Consider the following 21,762-nt stretch of genomic DNA (forward strand, 5'->3'; position numbering starts at 1 on the left):
CGCATGCGCGCGCATGCGTACATTTCCCCCGTCCCGCCCCCGCCGGGGGAGCCGGCGCCCGCGGCGGGAGGCTACGCGCGGTGGTCACGTGTCGGCGGCGCGCCGCGTCTCGCTACGGCCGGGCCCGACGGGTGTGCGACGCGCTCGGGGCGGCACGGGAGCGCGGCCGCGGCTCGGGGCGTTCGCGGCGCGGTGCTGAGCAGAGAGACAGGCGGCGGCCGGGAAACGTGAGTGACCTCGGGGCGTTCGGCGCCGCCACCGTGTTTCCCCGCGGCTCGCCTGCCCGCCGACGCCGGAGGACCGGCCCCGGCCGCGGAGCAGGAGACACGGACCCCCGGCCCGCCCGCGTGCGCTTGCGCGCCGCCGTGGGCGCCCCGTGGGCGGGGGTCGCGCCCCAGGGCAGCACCCGCCCGCAGGTCCGCCCGCAGGTCCGCCCGCGCGCCGCCACCGAGGAACTAACGCCCTGGGCCTCGTGCTCTCGCGGGAACACTGGGGCGCATCCCCGCACGTGCGGGGCAGGCGGGGTGACGCGGGGCGTGCACCTGCCCCGGGCCATCGGGAGCTAGTTAGGACGCCTGCCTCGGAGGGGGTGCAGGGGGGGATATTTAGGGTCGGAACTTCTCAAGGTCTGTGCATCCTTGCAGGTAGAAAACCAGCTTGCCCACAACCATCTCCCGTGTTCAGGAGCCCTGCCCGGAAACGCCCACCCACCCTCGGATCGGTGTGTCGACGACCCCTTATCCTGCTGGATTGCACACATTAAGGGTTAAAAGCAGGTGGCGCTCGCGCTGGACGTTTAAAAATAAAGCCAGATCTATTGCCTGCTGTGATGGTGACTTCACAGACAAGAATCCAGAAGGTAGATGTGGCCAGATGTTTGGATTTTTTTCATTTGTTTGTTTTTTTCTCTTCCTGAGGCTAGAAAGGAAAAAGAAATACCCAGCCAGGGAACTGTATTAGATGTTTGTCTTTCCACAGTCTTTGTGGATTGGACGGAATCATGCCAACTGTGTGTGTGACTAGTAATCGTGTGTTCTTGCACGATCTTTTTTTTTCTTAAGATTTTATTTATTTATTCATGAAACAGAGAGAGGGAGGCAGAGACACAGGCAGAGGGAGAAGCAGGCTCTGTGCAAGGAGCCTGATGTGGGACTCATTCCCAGGACTCCAGGATCAGGCCCTGGGCCGAAGGCAGGCGCTACACCTCTGAGCCACCCAGGGATCCCCTCTTGCACGATCTTTAGTGGCGTGCTCTTTAGTGTTTTTGTTTTTACCAGTAAAAAGAGAACTTGGAGTAGAGCTCCCTCTGGATCGTGCATGTCTTGCCAGAGCATCCGTCTGTTAGTGCCAGGGCCCAGGTCTCAGTTTCAGCCCAGGGTCCCTTTCCACAACCATTGAATGCCTGCTGTTAGGGGGTGGGAGGCTCTACATTTGTTTGGTGCCCAGTAACACGTGGCCTCTGGTCTCTTCCTTCTGTCCCAGGTCAGCTTTCCCATACCTCACAGTGACTGTTCTAAACTCTCATCACAGGGGCAGCCCAGGTGGCTCAGTGGTTTAGTGCCTGCCTTCATCCCAGGGTGTGACCCTGGAGACCCTGGGTGGAGTCCTAAGTCTGGCTCCCTGCCTGGAGCCTGCTTCTCCCTCTGCCTGTGCTTCTCTTTCTCCTCTCTGTGTATTCTCATGAATAAATAATAAAATTTAAAAAATAATAAACTCTCATCATGGGATCCCTGGGTGGCTCAGCGGTTTCGCACCTGCCTTCCGCCCAGGGCACAATCCTGGGGTCCTGGGATCGAGTCCCGCATCGGGCTCCTTGCATGGAGCCTGCTTCTCCCTCTCTGCCTGTGTTTCTGCCTCTCTCTTTCTATCATGAATAAATAAATAAAATATTAAGTAAATAAACAAATAAACAAACTCTCATCACTTAAACCTTTCCAGCCACCTACCTGCCTGTGTACCTCCCAGCCCCCAGTCTCACCTCTGCTTCACCATTCTTAGTACATTACAGGCGCCCAGCTCCTTACCAGTGAGTGAACCCGTCTTCTCCATTGAGAAAAATATTATCCCAGACTTTTCCTGAGCTCCCTCCTGATAAGTAGCTTGTGAATTTCTATATTTGTTTCTGCCTGTGTGAAACTCATTCATTCCAGTATGTTTTTTAGTGCCTTCTTATAAATTGAACAGTTTTTTAAACACCAAAGTACTAGATAACTTGCTTTATAATATGTAGGTTGTTAACCATATAAGGGACACAGATAGCTTAGGTAAGTAGTGGTAGCCTTTCACATATATACAGTTGACCCTTGAACAACACAGACTTGAACCGTGTGAGGTTTTTTCCAATAAATATAGTATTGTATTTTTCTTGATTTTTTCTTTTCTCTGGCTCACTTTATTGTAAGAGTACAGTATACGATGCATATCACATACAGGATACGTTTTAATTGACTTGATGTTTTCCATAAGCCTTCCAATTAACAGTAGGCTACGAGTAGATAAGTTTTGGGGGAGTCAAAAGTTATACTTGGATTTTTGACTGCTGGGGAGGGGCAGTGTTGGTGACCCTAACTCCCGGGTTGTTCAAGGGTCAACTGTATTTATCATTGTAAAGTAGCTAGTTAAAATCACAACTTTAATAATACAAAATTTCTTACAGTAATACAGTATTTGTCTTGTGAGGCTAAGCGAAGTAGTACATTTACTCCTTAATTACATATTGTAGCATGAGGTGATTGATGCCTTTCTAATGCAAATAAAAGATGTGTACAATAGCAGGTTAGCTGAATTGCATGTTATGTGGTGGAATTCAGTGCTTATGGAAATGACCACTTTAAACTGGCTATAACTCAGGCAGTTTGCGTGTGGAGCTCCCTACCTCCATTGAAGTTGGCTACATGTTTAGTGACGCTCCTTATAAAATTTACAAAATGGTTCTCCAAAGATGTGAGACAGTATTTCTGAACTCTGCCTTTCAAAAATCCCTTTCACTTTGCTTAACCTCTGAGTACTTTTATGGTTGCCCAAGCTGGATCATTTTCTCCTTTATGTTCGGTAAATAAATACTCAGACATACTGGTTTACCTACTTTACCGATTTCAAGATGAGATCATGGCAACATAATCTTGCCTTTTTCCTGCTAGAGTTCCGCCAACTGACCGGAACCACCATTGGGTCAGCTTTGCTGCTGTGATCTAGTCATAAATTTCTTGGATAATTCAAGCCTTGTTGAACCTGGTGAAGTAAATTGCAAGATAAAATCTGTCGAGTTCCAGCTGTGTCCTGGCCTTTGGTTCAGGTAGGCTTCAACTTTGAGATTGGCATCATTCTTTATTAGGACTTACCAGAGGGCATGGGACAATGGGAAGCCTACAGGACTGCTTGCTCCTAACATTAAGGAATTGAAACAAGACAGGTTCTACCCATCAGCCCAGAAGTGGGGCTGCAGGCATGGAATAGGACTGCCAGAGATCCCAACTTACAGAAGCCACCACTTCCTTGGGATCTGGAGTGACCTCTTTAAAAGTCTAGAAATGCACCTGGGCTTTCCGCTTTATTTTGGGTCATTTGTTGAAGAGAATGTGTGCGCTATCCGAGAGTATCTTTTATCTAAAGAAAAAGGAAAAAACGGTTGAAACAAAAGGGTAGATAGCAGGCAGTGCTGAAAAGAATCACCTGCTTCTCTTCTCATCCCATTCTCCCATTCTCCATGAGGATGGCTTTGAATATTGATAAAATGACAGCCATGGTCAAGAGGAGGTAGGTACCGAAGGCAGCAGAATGAGGAATTTGGGGTCATTATCACCAGGCCACAGAGCATGGAATTTTCACGTAGTTGTGCCTCAAAACTCAAGAGTTCTTAGAAGATACACGTTTACCCAGACTAGTCAGATCCGAAATCCAGGGTATGATGTGTCTACAAGTACCACCCAGGAGTCTTGTTTTCTCACATTCTGCTTCATGCCTCAGCTTGAACCTCGTGGAAAGTCCTCCTCCTTTAGTTATTGGGAAGACAGGGGTTATCTGACCTGAGAGAGGAAAGGGGGATGAATGAATGATCCAGTACGGTGATGAAGAACATAAGCTCTGGAACCAAGTGCCTGGAGTTTGGTTCTTGAACATGTCACTTGCCAGCTGGATGGCTTTGGACAAGCCGTTGAACTCTTTGAGCTCAGTTTCATCTATGAATTGAAGGTAAAGGGCAGCCTGGGTGGCTCAGCGGTTTAGCGCCACCTTCAGCCGGGGGCGTGATTCTGGGGACCAGGGATTGAGTCCCATGTCAGGCTCCCTGCATGGAGCCTGCTTCTCCCTCTGCCTGTGTCTCTGCCTCTCTGTTTCTCTCTGTGTCTCTCATGAATAAATAAATAAAATCTTTAAAAAAATAAAAATAAATTGAAGGTAAAAATAGTACCTTCATTAGGTTGTAAGGATTAAATGAGAGCATGCTCATAGAGCACATAGTCAGGGCTTAGTAAATGGACTGTTGTTAATTAAGACCGGAACCCCTGGGTGCCTGGGTGGCTCAGTCTGTTAAGCATCTGCCCTCTTCCCGTCATGATCCTAGGATCCTGGGGTTGAGTCCTGTGTCTGCTCAGAGGGGAGCCTGCTTCTCCCTCTCCCTCTGCCTGCCACTCTGCCTACTGTGTTCTCTCTCTGTGTCAAATAAAATCTTAAAAAAAAAAAAAAAAAAAAGACAGTAACTCCGGTTCCTAAGTTCCTTGAAGCTTTTGCCCCTCCCCACCACAAACACTGAAAGGTTGTAAATTATTTTTTTCTAATGGGATTCATGTTTTAAAAGATTTTACCTATGAAATGATAATTCAGTTTCCCTTTACTAATCAAAAACATAACATTCAGACGTTTTGGCTTCTACACCAGAACTAAAATAATTGCACCAAGTTCTTAAAATTCCGCTAAAAGTGAAGAACTGTGATGTTTTAGCTGGAGTAGTTTTATTGTTAGATTTATGATTTCCAGTAGGCTTTTGAAATGCCCGAGGGTCAGGGACTCCCTATTATTTTCCTTTACAGGTTCTAGACTAGACCTTCCTCAATATCAACACATTTGGCTTCATAACAAAAAAATTAATTATTAAACTGAGATTTAGCTGGGTTCTCTCAACGCTGAGCAGTGCCTGACATGTTTTGGCCTGGAGGTTCCACTGCATTAGGCACTCCCAGCATTTCACATCTTGTGTTTTTGTATTTTTCATATTCCAGACATCAGTACAAAAGGATTAAAATAAACTGAATTTTCTAGAGCTGTTACTTCTTTTCTCTTGAGACTCTACAGTCACTGAGAAAAACAGCAGCATATAGTATGTTTAAAAAACTGCTCAGGGTGCCTGGGTGGCTCAGTGGTAGAGTGTCTGCATTTGGCTCAGTGTGATCCCGGAATTGGGGATCAGGTCCCGCATTGGGCTCCTTGGCATGGAGCCTGCTTCTCCTGCCTGTGTCTCTGCCTCTCTGTCTGTCTCTCATGAATAAATAAAATAAAATCTCTTTTAATGAAATCTTTTTTTAAAAAAACTCAAAATACTGTGAATAATGTGAAGTAGCATATCGTATCATTCTTCTGGGAATGAAATTAGCTGACAAGATTTAAATCATGAGAGAAAAACCATCAGGAGATGTCAGGGCCCAATGGAGGCAGAGGCAAAAATTGTCTTGGGTTCCAAAGCCAGAGGTCCCTGTGGGCAGAAGCCATAAAGGACACCTTCACAGCATTGAAGCTGAGTGGCCACAGTGGATTTTGTGTAAATGGAAAGGGGGGCAGGGCTGCCGATGGAATGGTGACGTGATTAAGGTGTATGGGTCTTTGAGATGAAGCTGGAGAGACGGCACAAGAGCAGATCCCCTAAATCTTTGGAGAGACCCAACGGTTCTTCCATTCTCTTCCATATCTAAAAGGTTTACTGCATGCAAGTACTTTTCTAGGTGCTGCGGAGGAGAGTGTCTGACCTGCCTTTGAGGACTCTTACTAGTACTATAATGCAAATGTGTTTGTGAGATTTGTCCTAACGCCCCACAATCTTCGGGCACCTGGTCCCTGCTTGCCGCTTTACCCTTTGATCCTTCATTTGCTTTTGTGTCTGGACCTCTCATATTCTTAGCCTCCTTTCTGCCTATCCACCCCTTCCCTGCCACCCCTGCCACATACTTCTTTCTCCAGGTCTGTGGCTTTTGGGGACTCTTTAGCAAAGTGCAAATGCCCATTCACAGTGTAACTGCCTGTGATCTTAGGTTGCATTACTTGGAGTATAACGTTTAAAACACCGTAGGTGGTATTTTCCTACTCTGAGGTGGCACAAGGAGAGGCAGCATAGAGGGTAGAGGTTAAGAACGCAGGGCTCTGAAACAGGCTGCCTACTTTTCAATAGCAGCTTTCATTTCCTAGCTTTGTAGCCTTGAGCAAGATATTTAATTTCTATGCCTCTTTCCTCATTTCCAGAATGGGAGATAATAGTGGTAATTTATCTAATGGGGTTGTCAGGATTAAATTGAAGTTACATGACTGAAGTGCTGAGGCTAGAGGCTGGCAAATAAAAACTCCATAAAAGTTTGTTCTCATGGGCAGTTCTGGGAAGCACTCTCTGAAGTAGCACACAGACACAGTGTGGCCGACTTAGAGGGTGTGACTATAAGGGCAAAGGGACAGCCCTGCTATCTAAGTGAAGGCCCAGGGACTTGGGGCTGCTAAGGGCAAAGAAAAAACTCAAGAGGATATAAAAATTTTTTTCAGATTCTAGGCAAGCCTCCTTGTGTGTTTACTATCTGTCCTAGTCCTACGGCTTTGAAGTGAGGGACTTTGTCATATCCTGGAGGAAGTGAAAGGAAGTCAGAGCTGAGAGGGTATAATTCATGATCACACCAGAGTCTGAATTCCAGTCTGGCCTCACCATGTGTGACCTGCAGCTGTACTCACATCTTTTGAAGCTCAGTTTATTTACCTGTAAAATGGAAATATTTTGATTGAAAGAGATGACAGGGATGGTTCATAATGTGGAGAAAAAAACAAAAGAATTAAACTTCCTTTTTTTTTTAAGGTTTTATTTATTCATGAGAGACAGAGAGGCAGAGACATAGGCAGAGGGAGAAGCAGGCTTTCCGCAGGAAGCCCGAGGTGGGACTCGATCTAAAATCCAGGGGTCACACTCTGGGCCAAAGGCAGATGCTCAACTGCTGAGCCACCCAGATGTTCCAGAATTAAACTTCCTTAACTCCCTACAGCCCATTGACAAGTTTTTGAAACAGGCAGAGTGACCTTCCTGTAGAAACTCTGCTGCCTTGGGCAACCCGGGTGGCTCAGTGGTTTAGTGCCACCTTTTTTTTTTTTTTTTTTATGTTTCAGCACAGGCAATTTTCTTCTACTTCTGCTCCCCCCGTTTCTAACACCTTCAAACTCGGATGCGGTGGAGCTCAGGCTAGGCCCTGGGACCAGCTCACTGGGCACCCAGGAAGGACAGGCACAGTTGAGGCCGGGGTGGCCCCCTCTGCTCTCCCAACTGTCCCATCAGGGAAAGCAGAAGGCTGGGCAGGGAGCCCAGGGGCGATGCCACACCAGGAGCTTCCTGCTGCCCCTTTCCCGCCTTTATATAAATTCTCGGAATCACCTTTGCATAGAAAATAAAAGTGTTTCCTTTGTAAGAAAAGTCTGGAAAGTAGCAGAGTGATCTTGAGGTGTCAGGGGAGCCTTCAGCCATCGTCTGAGGAGCAGGGCAGGCATAGGTGTCCCCTCATGTTGGACCTGTAGGCTCGGCCGCCCTAAGTGGCCTTTTTTTTTTTTTCACTCCAAATGCTTTATTGTTCTGTTGAGATGCTTACAAATACTGAAAGTCACCCAGCCTGGGGCCCAGCAGCCACGGCCCAGTGGTGGGCAGGGAGGTGGGCTTAGTGTTCAGGCGTGAAGGGCCAAAGCCAGGCAGCTGGTGGCCTGGTCCTCTGCTCTCCGTTTCTGTCACCCTTCTGATGCTGAAGGGAGGGCAGCCACACCTCAGGATCCTCTCCCTCTGCTGCCTCCTTTCCTGCTCAGGTTCTCCCTGGAGTGTCTGAGCAGCCCTCCAACCCTGTTAGAAACCCAGCCTGTACAGAACCCGTGTAGCCGCCGTTCCCATCAGTTCCCCTCCTCTTCCAGTCTCTGGATGTAGGAGCTTCGTCCCTTCTGGCTCTAAGCAAGGCACGAGTGGAAGGGAGAGGGCTGGGCTGGGGGGCCACAGGCTGTGCATCGGGGCCTGGAGACACAGGTGGAGGGCGAAGAGGGGGTGTCTGGTCCCTTCCCCCGCTCCCAGCGTGAGATGCACAAGGTCCTGGGCTGGAGAGATGGCAGGACGTACCCTCAGGTGGGCCCACAGTAGAAGCATGGGCAGAACCACAGAGCCCAGGCAATGAGTATGTAACCATGGCGGTGAAGCAGTCACTATGGAGATCAGAGTTTGGGGTCTGCAAAAAGGGGGTGGGGCTGGGACCTCAAGGATGACACCTGAGGTCTCTGGCCCTTGAACAAAGTAATAAAATGCAGGAGAGCAGGGTGGAGCAGGGTTTGACAAGTGCACCGCCTGAGCTGGTTCCCCACTCTGGATGTGGCTCTCCTCAGCCCCCGAGGCCCCTGCAAAGGGGGGCTGAGGCAGGAGGGGATCTTTGGCAGATTCTGGTACCATAATTTGTCCTTTGCAAAAGAGAACACAGGCTGGGGAGCGCAGGGCCCGGTCAGAGCTCGAGGCCCCCTCTGCACCTGAAGACCCAGGATGGAGTTCCACGACAGGCTCCCTGCATGGAGCCTGCTTCTCCCTCTGCCTGTGTCTCTGCCTCTCTCTCTCTCTCTCTCTCTTTCTCTCTCTCTCTCTGTGTGTGTGTCTCTCATGAATAAATAAATAAAATCTTAAAAAAAAGAAATAAAACTCCGCTGCCTCGATGTTAATACTTTGCTAAGGGCAAGAGGCAATCTCAACCCAACCCCCAGGATCCTGTGAATCTACTTTAACATATAAAAATTCCTTTGGAAACGTCCTTTATTTCTACCTCCCAAGATACATGTTGGCAATCATCCTCCAAGCATCACTGAAGGATCCCATTCCTTGGGTTTTATTATATATGTTAGCAATCATCCTCCAAGCATATGACCCACCGATACACATCTGAAGGGTCTCATGACTCAGGTTTTATTAGATGGTAATAAATGACCTTTTCCTAACAACAGCTAGCCCGTCAAAGCCTGGAAATCTTGCTTCTAAAATTACTCAGAGACTTATGCTATCCCTAACCCCCTCCCAACTTGGAAGCATATAATGAGCCACTCCTCCCGACCCCAATACAGCTCTTTCTGCCCATGGGTCCTGTCCTGGTGCTTTAATAAAGCCACCTTTTTGCCCCAAAGCCATCTCAAGAATTCTTTCTTGACTGTTTGTTCCCAAACCCCAACATTTTGACATCAGAGCAGAAGGGTACCACCAGCATCCCGAGATTTGGCCCTCAATTTAGCAGGTGTAAACTTCTGTTAGTAACTTGCCCAAAGATGATTTTGGTGACAGACTGACACTAATATATCTCAGTGCTGTCGTAGGTTGAATGGTGGCCTCAAAAGATGTGTCTGTGTCCTCTTTTCCAAATAAAGTAACATTAACAAATTCCTGGGATTAAGACTTGCTATCTTCGGGTGGCCATTGTTCAACCTACTATGATGGACCCAGGAGACAGAATGTGTCCCCCTACTGGTATTTGTTTCTTTCTCATTTGTGTCTATGTTTCTAATACATCCTATGGATTAATATTCAAAAATACACAAGGAGATATAGAGAATAATGTGCTATTTCTTGATCTCAAAGGGGGTTATGTAGATATATTTTCTTTCTGATAATTCTTTTAGCTGTGTCCTTATAATTTGTACATTTTCTCTGTATATCAAGCATTGATTTAAAAACTTTACCTGCTGAAAACTATATACCTTTCCATCTCTGAATTTTCTCTTATTTCCTCACTTGAATGTGTCTCCCCTTCTTTGCTTATTCCAAACTCCCCTTTATCTGTCAAAGCCCATCTCACCTTCTGTCTTTTGAGTGCCCCAGCTTTAATATATATATATTTTTAAAAAAACATATACATATATATATATTAGAAAGAGCATGCACGGGGAGTGGAGGGAGAAGGAGACAGAGGATCTCAAGCAGACTCCTACTGAGCATGGAACCCAATGCAGGGCTTCCAGCTCGATCCCACAACCCTGAGATCATGACCTGAGTTGAAATCAAGAGTCAGACACCCAACCAGCTGAGCCACCCAGGCACTTCCTGAGTGCCCCAGCTTTGGATTGGCTCCTGCTCAGAATCCCAGGGCACTGTCAGTGACATACTCCGTGGCATCTTCATCCACTGTGTGTTGGCATTTAAGGTGAGAGAGTGTATGTTGTGGGGAGGATATGAACATATGAATAGACTTCCTGTGTACACTTAAGATCCTAGACCAGTACTTTCCAACTTGTGGTCTTGTGCCATCCAGAGGTCTTAAAGATGTGATACTGGGTTTAATCCACTTAAGACAATCAGGGACATTGCTGGGGTTGTGGAAATGAGTGAGGCAGGTCCCTGTTGATGGGGATGCAGTCACATAGCCACAGAATTGCAATATGATATGCCAAGTGCTACAACAGAGACATACCCAGAGCGTCTCTGTGTGTAGGAGCGCATACTTCAGCACTTGCTCTACTCCAGAAAGTCTACCTCTAACCACAAACGCACACCCCACACAAGTCTTCATAGGTTAACGTAAATGCCAAATTTCCTTCCTGGTTATAGACTCAGTATGGTAGTTCCAGATGTTGCTTGCTGATGAGATCTGACTGGCACACTGTCTTTGGTTTTTATAAGTGAAGAATTTATAAGTTAATAAGGGTAGTTCGGCAGATGAAATCTTTCAAAACCTGGGAGTCCACTGGGGGGAAAGTGAACAAATGGCGTAAAACAAATCGGTCCTCCAGCAGGCGATGTCCTAGACTCACTTGTGTTCCACCTGTGTTTACTTACTGTGTCTTGCTTGTTCTAGGCTGATGTGTTCCTCTTCCCGCTCCACTCAAACATCGAATTAGTAACCTCCACAACTCAAGATGTGGCTACATTTGGATATAGCATCTTTAAAGAAGCAATTAAAACGAAGTCATTAAAAAAAGAAAACAAAACAAAACAAAAAACGAGGTCATTAGAGTGGGCCCTAATCCAGTATGAATGTCATCTTTACAAGAAGGAAGTGGACACAGCTGTGTGTGAAGCAGGACAACCAGGTGAGGATACAGGGAGAAGGCAGCCATCTACAAGCCACGGGGAGAGGCCTCAGAGGAAACTAATCTTTCTGACACCTTGATTTCAGATTTCTTACCTCCAGAGTGAGAAAATAAATTTCTGTTGCTAAGATATCCAGTCTGTAGTATTTTGTTCTGAGAGCTCTAGTAAATGAATATGTTGATTGGTGTCTTCTCACATTGAAAGGTAGGTTCTTGGGTTTTGCTGCTCGGGGAAGTTCACGTCTTGTCCCCAGTGCATCTGTTCAGTCTCCTCTCCCAATGCTCCCTGTCATGTCATACCGTCTAGCCTCTCAGTGTTCAGCTACAGCTGCCTTTTAAAATGTCAGCCCTTCAGCCCAAGTGGCTCAGCGGTTCAGCGCTGCTTCAGCCCAGGGCGTGATCCTGGAGACCCGGGATCGACTCCCACGTTGGGCTCCCTGCATGGAGCCTGCTTATCACTCTGCCTGTGTCTCTGCCTCTCTCTCTCTCTCTCTCATGAATAAATAAATAAAATCTTAAATAAATAAATAAATAAATAAATAAATAAATAAATAAATAATGTCAGCCCTTGATGGGGGTTCTCTCTTCCTGGGTTGCTATTTCTTCTCCTGGCCAGACATCGTTGAAAACCTTGCTCAAGGGGATCCCTGGGTGGCTCAGCGGTTTGGCACCTGCCTTTGGCCCATGGCGAGATCCTGGGGTCCCGGGATCGAGTCCCGCATCAGGCTCCAGGCGTGGAGCCTGCTTCTCCTTCTGCCTGAGTCTCTCTCTCTCCCTCTCTCTCTCTCTCTCTCTATCATAAATAAATAAATAAATCTTAAAAAAAAAAAAAAAAGAAAGAAAAAGAAAACCTTGCTCAAATGTGTGCTTTGTCAGGGCGCCTGGGTGGCTCAGGGAGTTAAAGTGTCTGCCTTCGGCTCAGGTCATGATCCCGGGGTCCTGAGATTGAGCCTCCCATTGGGAATCTCTGCTCAACAGGAATTCTGCTTCTCCCTCTCCCCCTCCTCTTGCCTGTGTGCGCTCTCTCTCTCTCTGAAATAAATAAAATCTTTTTTAAAAATGTGTGCTTTGTGGTCCCTTTCAGAATTCCCAGGCTGAGTTAGAAGCACTGATCACGTTGTATTCTCATGAGATGTCCCTTCTTGGTAGATGACATGCTTCTGAATCGTAGGGCTTTGTCAGATCCATCTGCCTCTCTCCAGAGATAAACATGGTATATAGAAGTCTGCTCAGGCTGCCATAACAAAACAGGCAAGGTGGCTTCAACAACAGACATTTATTTTCTCACTGTTTTGGAGGTGGAAAGTCCCAGATGGAGCTCTAGCAGGGTCTGTTCCTGGCCAGTAGAGAGCTGCCTTCTCACTGAGTCCTCATGATCTTTCCTCTGTCAGTAGTGTTTGCTGAGGGAGAGAGAGCAAGAGAAAAGGGAAAGAGATGCCTTTCTTGTCTCTTCTGATAAGATACTCATCCCATTATATCAGGGCCCCACCCTTATGATCTCATCCAGCCTAATTTCTTATAAGGCATTCTCTCTAAACACTGACTTTGAGGATTAGGGCTTCAACATAATGAATTTGGGGCTCAGGGCACAATTCAGTCTATAATATGTGGCCAATCGGGGCTTACATTGATTTTGGGGGAAAAAGGTTCAAAGTGGTGTTAGCAAACACTGGTTAGTCTCTGTCTAGACATGAGCTATAGACAATTCTTTTTGAATAAAAAGAATATTTTGAATAAAAAGTAGATACAGGATATTAAAAACCATGAGCACATATAGGATAAGGTAACCTGGGATTCTATATATATATACATAATTATATGTACAGAGTATTTGCACGGAGCTGTATTAGGCAAGAATACTATAATCACTGTAATTGGAATCTTTTCCAGAAGAACATGTTGTATCTCAGATATCCATAATAGCACCCAGTAAGCCACTCAATCTATGATTTAGCCTAATGATTTCCATAATTGTTTTGAGACTCTTTTTGCCAGCAAAACTCACATTGTCATAAACCACCAAATGCAAAATAAATATTTACTGTTGGATAGACTTCATATAGAAAAAACATCTCAGAGCATGTTATGAAGACAGAGACTAAAGGTGGAGAAGGTATTGGCTAAAATTCCCCATTATGGAGACTACTGAAATTGTGATTTAGCATTTCATTTTGAGTTTTCTTATAGTAGAAACCAACATTGTGAGAAAGGAGTAATGGAGAAACGAGCAGTTAAGAAGCTAAAATAATCTATGATACATAAAGCTATGTCCTGAGAAGTTAGGGAATCTGGGAATAGAGAGGTTTTTTTTTTTTAATATTTTATTTATTTATTCATGAGAGAGAGAGGCAGAGACACAAGCAGAGGGAGAAGCAGGCTCCATGCAGGAAGCCCATTGTGGGACTCGATCCTGGGACTCTGGGATCACGCCCTGAGCCAAAGCAGACCTCAACCACTGAACCAGGCGTCCCTAGGATAGAGAATTAATCTGAGTTGCAATCTACACGGATTCTAGCTGGAGATAAAATCTTGACAGTGCTGTAGTTTGGTGATTATGATTTTCAGATGAAATGTACAATCTCATTGAAATATAGTGTAAAGTTTGAGGATGTTGGAGGTGATGGGCATATCACTTTCACAAGAGAAAACTGAAGAGGGCATTAGGGGTCAGTATGCTAGTTTTTATCTACAACTTTGATCATAACCCTCAAGTGGTACCAGATAGGTCTGTGAAGTGACAACTGACTAGACAAAATGAGTAAGATCATCGTACATTATGAACCATGAACCCTGATACTGCACCCTAAAAACTATTTATAGAACAATATAGGTCTCTGGTGGGAAACCTCACATATTTTCCAGGCTCCAAGTGGAGGGAGCACTTTTGGAATGGTGGGCTACGGACCTCCAAAAATCAACTAACCTTCCATAAAAAAAAAAAAAAGACCAAAGTACATGAAACAAAAAGTGACAGAATTGAGGAAAGAAGCAGATGATTTAATGATAATAGCTGCAGACTTCAACATACCACTGTCAATAATGAACAGAAAACCTTGGTAGATGCCCAAGGAAACAGATGACTTAACACTCTAAGCCAGCTAGACCTACGTGGCATCTTTAGACTACTTCACCCAATGACAACAGAATGCACAGTCTTCTCAAGTGTACATGGAACGTTATCCAGGATAGACCATATGTTAGGTCATAAAGCCTACAAAAGTTAAAACGATTGAAATCATACAGAGTATGTTCTCAAACCAGTGGAACAAGATGAGAGATCAATAAAGGGAGGAAATTTGGGGAATTTAAAAATATGAGATTTAAACAGCACACTCATAAATAATGAATAGTCAAAGAAACCCAGAGAAACTAGGAAATAGAAATGAAAGAAAATGAAGACAATATACCAGAACTTAAGGAAAGCAGCAAATGGCATGTGTAGAACAAAGTTTATATTAGAAAGATCTCAAATCAATGAACAAAATTTCTACTCCAAGAAACTTGAAAAAAATTGTAGTAAATGAAATAGAGAAAAGAATATAATGAGAAAACCAAAAATCAATTTTTTGAAAAGATAAAATTAACAAAAGTTTAGCTTCACAGACCAAGAAGAAAAGAGAATACTCAAACTGTTAAATCAGAAATGAAAGAGGAAACATCACAACAGACTTGAAACAATTTTAAAAAGGGCTCTAAGGAGTATTATGAATAACTATACACTAAGAAATTATATAACCTAGATAATATGGACAAATATTTAGGTATATAAATGCTTATAATTGTTATATCTTGTTTTGAACCTTTTATTAATATATAATGTCCTTAAAAAAAAATATATATATATATATGATGTCCTTCATTGTCTTTTGTATTCTTTTTTGATTTAAAATCTATTTTCTTTGATATTCGGAGAGCCACCCCTGTTTTCTTCTGGTTACTATTTGCATGTAATATCTTTTCCCACTTTCAGTACATTTGTGTGTTTGGATCTAAAGCATCTCTCGTGGACAGCATATAGTTGGATCACATACATTTTTACTCATTGTGCCAAACTTGGTCTTTTGATTGGAGTGTTTATTTCATTTACAGTTAAAGTAATTACTGATAAGAAGGACTTCGATCATTTTCCTATTTGTTTTCTGTACATCTTATAGCTTTTTTATCACTCGATTCCATCACTGCCTTCTTTTGTGTTTAGTTGATTTTTTGTAGTGAAATGTTTAAATTGATTTCTCGTTTCCTTTTGTGTATATTCCAAGGCTATTTTCTTTGTGGTTACTATGGAGATTACACTTGACATCCTAAAGTTATAACACTCTAATTTGAATTTATACCAGCTTAACTTCAATCACATACAGAAGCTTTGCTTCTTTACGGCTCTGTCCTCACCCATTTTGGTTGTTGATGTCCGCCAAATTACATCTTTATGCATTATGTGCCCAAACATAAACTAATAATTCTTGTTAATGCATTCATTTCTTAAGTTATGTAGAAAAGATTTGGAGTTATAAACCAAAGTTACAATAATATTAGCTTTTAGACTAATAATTCTTTAAATGTTATGTCTCTTAAATCACAAAGAAAACAAAAAATGCATTTACAAACCATTGCTATAATACTTAGCTTTTAAACAATTGCCCATGTATTTATCTTTATTGAGATATTTATTTCTCCATACAGCTTTGAGTTACTGTCTGGTGTCCTGTGATTCACCTCACAGGACTCTATTGAGCATTTCTTTCAGGACAGGTCTAGTGGTAATGAACTCCCTCAAATTTTATTTATCTGGGAATGTCTTAATTCCTCCCTCACTTTTGAAGGATATAGGATTCCTGGTTGACAGGTTTCTTTTTTTTTTTCCTTTAGCATTTTGAATATATGGGGCCCCTGTCTTATGATCTCCAAAGTTTATGATAATAAATCTGCTGATAATCTTATTGAGAATCCCTTGTATATGATGATTTGCTTCTTTTGTTACTTGTAAGATTTACTCTTTAACTTTCAAAAGTTGAGTTATATAGTGTTGGTGTGGGTGTCTTTGAATTCATCTTACTTGGACTTTACTGAGCTTCTTGAATGTTTATATTGATGTCTTTCATTAGGTTTAGGAAGTGTTCAGCCACTATTTTTGCAAATATGCTTTCTACCCCTTTCTTCTATTTTGAGACTCCCACAACACGTATGTTGGACTCTTTGAGGGTGTCCTACTAATCCATTATGTTCTGCTCATTTTTTTCAGTCTTTTTTTCTTTCTGTTTCTGAGATTTGACCATTTCCACTGTCCTAGCTTCAAGTTCAGGAATGCTTTCTTCCGCTTGTTCAAGTCTGTCTTTGGATTGTTGTAGTGAATTTTTCATTTCATGGATTTTTAAAAAGATTTAAAGTAATCTCTACACCCAACATGGGGCTTGAACTTACAATCCCAAGATCAAGAGTTGCATGTTCCTCTGACTAAGCCAGCCAGATGCCCCATGAATTTTCTACTTCAATTTTCATACTTTTCAGTTCTAGAATTTCTTTTTGGTTTCTTTCTAGGGTTATTGTTCCTTTTTTCATATTTCCATTTTGTTCCTACATTATGTTCTTGAGTTTCTTCAAGTCTTCCTTCAGTTCTTTGAGCATCTTAAAGACTATTGTTTTAAAGTCTTTGTCTAGTAGATCTACTATCAGGTCTTTTTCAGGACAGTTTCTGTTTTGTTTTTTCCCTTTGAATGGGTTCTACTTTCCTCTTCTTTGCATATCTTGTGTATTTTGTTGCTGTCGAAAATTGGACATTTGGACACCTGGGTGGCTCAGTGGTTGAGTGTCTGCCTTTGGCTCAGGTCATGATCCCAGGGTCCCAGGGTCGAGTCCCGCATCAGGCTCTCTGCAGGGAGCCTACTTCTCCTTCTGCCTATGTCTCTGCCTTTCTCTGTGTGTCTCATTAATGAATAAATAAAATGTTAAAAAAGAAAGAAAGAAAACTGGACATTTGAATCCAATAATGTGGTAATGCTGGAAATCAGATTCTCCCTCTTTCCCAGGGTTTGGTGTTTTTTGTTATTTTGTTATTTTTATTTTTTTAAGATTTATTTATTTATGAGAGAGAGAGAGAGAGAGGCAGAGACACGGGCAGAGGGATAAGCAGGCTCCATGCCGGGAGCCCGATGCAGGATTTGATTCCGGGGTCCAGGATTGTGCCCTGGGCCAAAGGCAGGCGCCAAACCGCTGAGCCACCCAGGGATCCCCTTGTTATTTTTTTAAATTGTAGGCTGTCTCTGTGCTGAAGATTATTAACCTGAGGTGTAAATTTAAGTTCTTCTCAGGTCTTTTTCAAACCTTTCCCTGGGCATGCATGGATCATTTTCTAATTTTTTCCTTATATGCAAGTGTTTTTGATGTCCTAGTCTTTAATGTCTGGCTCTCAAATGGAGTAAAAAGAAGAAGGTGGGAGAGGAGTAAGTGGCACTGGCCCTTTAGATCCTCAGAAGTCCCTTCAACCTGAGGGAGATGGAGTTGCAACAGCAATGGCAGCCTACTTCTGCACCTCTGATTAGAAGCAGCAGTGACCAGAGCTCTGATTAGAAGCAGCAGTGACCAGAGCTCAGATTACCACCATTTGGATTTGGAAGACAGGGTCTTTTTTACTCTCCCTAGCTTTCATCAACTGTGTACAAGCTGCTGTAGGTACCAACTGTGTCAAGCCTCATTTATAAAATCTTTTTCTTTTTGTAATTCCAGCTTGATACATATTGTGTTTCATATGTTCATGAGTCTTTTTCTGCTCTCTGTGTTCTGATTCACAGTATATTATCTCTGTACCAGTAACTTAATTATAATAACTTCTTAGTAAGTCTTGATAACTAGCAAAGTAAGTCTCCCTACGTTATTCAAAGCATTCTTAGTTATACTTGGCCCTCTGCACTTATACTATATTTTGGAATCAGTGTAAAAGTTCTTCAAAAAGCGTTGCTGAGATTTTGTGTGAAATTGCACTTAATACTAACATTTAATATTAGTTTGAGGAGATTTCCCATCTCTAAAATATCAAGTTTTCTCATCCATTTGTTACTCAAAAAAATTTTATGATTTTACACATCTTTTGTTTGATTTGCCCCTAGATACCTGAAATACTTTGTAGCTATTGTAAAATGGTACCTCTTTAAAAATTAGCTTCCAACTATTTGTTGTGGGCATATAGACAAATAATTAACTTTTGAATATTCATCTTGTATTCTTCAATTGTATCGAATTCTCTCCTACCAACGGCCTGTGCTTAATACTCTTTGATTTTCTTTTTTTTAAATTTTTATTTATTTATGATAGTCACAGAGAGAGAGAGAGAGAGGCAGAGACATAGGCAGAGGGAGAAGCAGGCTCCATGCACTGGGAGCCCGACGTGGGATTCGATCCTGGGTCTCCAGGATCGCGCCCTGGGCCAAAGGCAGGTGCTAAACCACTGCACCACCCAGGGATCCCAATCCTCTTTGATTTTCAATATTGGAGTCTTCTGCAGATAATGACTGTTTTGTTTTTTCATTTCCAATATACAGTGTGTGTGTGTGTGTGTGTGTGTGTGTGTGTGTGTGTGTCAGTGTCGGTATTTTGTCTTTAACAGCACTGGTCAAGATGGGATAGAGTGTAATGGTGGAAAGGAAGTGTAAAAATATTATTACTCAGTTCTGAATTATAGTTTCTGAGTTCTTCTTTGACCTATGAATTATTTGGAGTTTATTTTTACAAAATAGTAACTGTATAGACTTTTTTGCTTATTTTCATTACTGATTTCTATTTTTATGATAGTGAGTTCAGGAATTGGTCATTATTGGTTTTTTGTATTTATTAAATCTTGCATTATAGCTTAGTATATGATCAATATTCATAAATGTTCAATCTGTCCTTGGAAAGATGGTGTACTCTCCAACTTTGTGAATTTGTCAATCTCTTCTTATAATTCTGTCAATTTTGGGTTTATATGTTTGAGATTATGTTGTTAGGTTAAAAAGAGGTTCAGAAATGTATCTCTGTGAGAAAAATGTTCCTTTTATTATAGCCTCTTATCTCTCTCTTTTTTAAAAGATTTATTTATTCAGAGAGAGAGAGAGAGAGAAGCGTACTCCATGCAAGGAGCCCAACGTGGGACTTGATCCCTGGTCTCCAGGATCACTGCAGACGGCACTAAACCGCTGCACCACCAGGGCTGCTCTAGCCTCTTATCTCTAATGATACTTTCTGCCTTTTAGTTTTTCCTGATACTAAAATAACTACACCAGCTTTCTTTTGGGTAATATTTGCCTAATAAACCATTTTCCCTCCCTCTGGTCTCAATCTTTCAGGTGCTTCAGTTTGGGTGTGTTTCTCATAAATATCATTAAGGTCCATTTTTCTTATTTCCACCTCATCTGTAATCTCTGCCTTCCAGTGGTAACTTTACTCTGTGTGCAGTTAAGGTAACTATGGATATGTATGTGTTCATTTGTGTGACCTACTTTGTACTTAGTACTTCTTATGTTGTTTTATTTATTTGATTTAAAAGCTCTTTTTAAAAAATATTTATTTGAGAGAGAGAGTGAGAGAGAGAACATGAGTGGTGTTGGGGAGGGACAGAGGCATAGGGAGAAGCCGACTCCCCACCAAGCAGAAAGCCTGATTTGAGGCTTGATCCTAGGACCCAAAGATCATGACTTGAGCCCAAGGAAGAAGGTTAATTGACTGAATCACCCGGGGAACTCCCCCCCACCCAAATTCTTATCTTTGGTTGGATTGACTGAGTTTTCATTATATCCCTTCCTCCACTTCCACCTTATCTTAAAGGTTTGAGGTTTTATTCTCCCTCCATATTTAACATTCATTTTGACTTATCTGAAATTAATTACTGTCTCTCATTTACTCTTGAATAATATCAAAACCTTAAAATATCCAAAACCTTAAAATATCCAAGCTTTATTTTTTTTAAAGATTTTTTATTTATTTATTTATTTATTTGTGATAGACAGAGAGAGAGAGAGAGGCAGAAACACAGGCAGAGGAAGAAGCAGGCTTCATGCCGGGAGCCTGACGTGGGACTCGATCCCGGGACTCCAGGATTGCGCCCTGGGCCAAAGGCAGGCGCTAAACCGCTGAGCCACCCAGGGATCCCCCCTTAAAAAGCTTTAATCCAAACATCCCTCCTATCTTTTTTTAAAAGATTTTATTTATTTATTTATTCATGAGAGGCACAGAGAGAGAAGCAGAGACATAGGCAGAGGGAGAAGCAGGCTTCCCGCAGAGAGTGCAATGTGGGACTCCATTCCTGGACTCTGGGATCACGACCTGAGCCTAAGGCTGATGCTTCACCGACTGAGCCACCCAGGCGCCCTGTGCTATTGTTTTTAAATAGTCAGCTTTGATTTAGTTGCCACATAGTTACCAATTACTTTGTTCAACAGTTTTTCTTACATTTCTCTCTTCCAAATGTTTTTTTTTTTCTGAAATAAATCCTGTAGTATTTCTTTCAGTGAAAATCTTTATATAATGGTATTCTTTTAGTCCCTTAAGAAAAAAAATAAACCCTCTTCTCTCCCTCATCGTTGCACTGACATTTAGCTGGAAAGGGAATTCCAGATGGACCTTTATTATCTCTCAGCAGAAAAATCCAATTATATCCCTTTATAGAGAGATTACGGTGTGCCACAGCCAGTTAGTTAGCGGAAGAACTGAGCTCAAGCCCATGCCCATGTAGACAACTTAGCTCTTAGCCAAATCCTTTGTATTTGGATTCACCAAAGAATACGTAATTTGAATAATAACAAACTGTATCTATGTCATGAGAACACATAGGCAAAATTTAAAATAAAATATCCAATCCAGCTCAGTAAGTGTTTTTAGGAACTTCTCATATGCTAAGCAGTGTGGGGGCACCAAAGGATACGGTTCTTTGGTAGAAGTGCAATCCCGTTAGAGAAGTAGAAGTGTCCAGTAGCTTTTATTGCACTGTGCTTTAGCATCCTGGCCAGTGTTCTGGGCTTCCCGGTACTTGCAAGTAGAAAACACATAAGATCCTCTTTTATTTCCCTGTTGGAAAATATTATATTTAGTGAAGTGAAGATGTCAGTATTCATAATAGAGAAGAGGTTGCATAAGCCAAGACTGCCTTCATGTTGATTAAAAAAAAAAAAAAAAAAACCTTATTTCACTTGTAGTCATAAATACTACTCCAGTGAAAAAGGGACACTTTTCTCTCCTTTTTGTCTTCTTGGTTGCACAATCATCATCAGTTAAAATGAAGTAGCTCTTATATAGTCAAGGAGAAAAGAAAAAGAAAAATCCAACATACCACAGCCTAGACAATTTCATCCAGCACCGCTGGGCCGAGATTGGCCTCCCCCTTACACCTGCCACTACTCCAATTACCTTCGCCCCCATCCTGACCCCTGGCCTTGCTGGATTGAAGGTTCGCTTGACCATGGAGCTCGGTGAGAAGAGAACATTGAATAGAAAGTTAAAAAGAGAGGCACCAGGCAGCCCCAGTGGTGCAGC

At 42.9% G+C, this 21,762-nt stretch overlaps 1 long non-coding RNA gene across 1 annotated transcript; it reads left to right on the plus strand.

Annotated features, from left to right (window-relative positions):
- Positions 1 to 35: 35 nt before the first annotated feature.
- Positions 36 to 11,395, plus strand: LOC112934015 (uncharacterized). Its single transcript, XR_011998011.1, has 4 exons — positions 36 to 227; positions 645 to 859; positions 3,141 to 3,295; positions 11,031 to 11,395. It is a non-coding gene; the product is annotated as an uncharacterized lncRNA (long non-coding RNA).
- The last annotated feature ends 10,367 nt before the right edge of the window (positions 11,396 to 21,762 follow it).

This window comes from Vulpes vulpes, chromosome 16 (genome assembly GCF_048418805.1).
Source record: "Vulpes vulpes isolate BD-2025 chromosome 16, VulVul3, whole genome shotgun sequence".
NCBI lineage: Eukaryota > Metazoa > Chordata > Mammalia > Carnivora > Canidae > Vulpes > Vulpes vulpes.